General features: G+C 30.0%; 1 non-coding gene across 1 annotated transcript; it reads left to right on the forward strand.

The window, feature by feature from the left end:
- The first annotated feature begins 238 nt into the window (after window positions 1-238).
- Window positions 239-311, forward strand: TRNAA-GGC (transfer RNA alanine (anticodon GGC)). Its single transcript has one exon. It is a non-coding gene; the product is annotated as a tRNA-Ala (tRNA).
- Window positions 312-1,100: the final 789 nt, after the last annotated feature.

Genomic DNA, 1,100 nt, shown 5'->3' on the forward strand with positions numbered 1-1,100 from the left:
AATGATGTTTGTTTCATAAATAAAATAATATAATAAAAATGAAAAAAACTGAGTACCTTTTTTATTATTAAATTGGAAAAATTTACTTTTTTTTAATTTTATTTTATTTGATCGACCACTGACCTGACCTCTGACCACTGAGCTATGGCGGCTTAGCGAAATAATTCAATATATACTAGTGTTTCATTCAACAATTACTGCTTATTACATTTTTTCACCTGAAAACAACCGAAAAAAAGCCGCCATAGCTCAGTGGTCAGAGCTGTCGACCGGCAATCGAAAGGACACGGGTTCAAGTCCCGTTGGCGTCAAGTATCTTTTATCAGGAGATTTTTCAATGTGGATGAGTGTTTCAGGCTAAAAATTATTGCTTATAAAAATAATATAATTTTATACCACAGAATTACTCTTACTGGAAGAATTTTGAGATTCCGATAAAAGTATAGAATATTATGCCTTTGTTCCTTCAAACTTCAAGTTCAACTCAAGCTAATAATTTAACTAATAATATAAAATTAATATTTATCCATAATACAGACAGTTGTTGTTATTACCAGGTTTCGTACGAGTTTCAAGGTTTCCAGATATGTAAGTTAAATGAATTATTAAAATTTTGTAGAGTTCTTAAAAAATATTGTAAAGAAACTTAATAAGTAAAATCTCAAATTATAATATTTAACCATAGAAGACAATATTAACCACTCTCAAACCAAATATGTGATACAGAAAAGACACAATAGTCCTCAAGTTTTAAAAATTCAGAAGTAAAAAGCTGTAAAGTATTATTCACGGCAGAACGTACTGTTCAAGAGTTTTTCATAATAGGTACCTACCCTGACATAAACAGATTATTTGATTTTATTGTTAAGAAAATCGCAAGTTGTTCAGAAGCAACACGAAACATTTTATCTCTATAGCTCATGAAAGAACTGTCTTGGCGAACTTCGAGAGCTGGCATTGTTGCGTTAATTTGTAAATTCCTGACTAAACGATCTGTGCAACTTTCATGACGCTTTAGTTCAATGTTTAAAATGCTTTGTTTAAAAGAGACTTACGAGGAGATTTCTTACACTATTGTTAATAGATAACAATAAATATTG

This window comes from Hesperophylax consimilis, chromosome 11 (genome assembly GCF_061612785.1).
Source record: "Hesperophylax consimilis isolate HC1 chromosome 11, BYU_Hcon_1.0, whole genome shotgun sequence".
In the NCBI taxonomy this organism is placed as follows: Eukaryota; Metazoa; Arthropoda; class Insecta; order Trichoptera; family Limnephilidae; genus Hesperophylax; species Hesperophylax consimilis.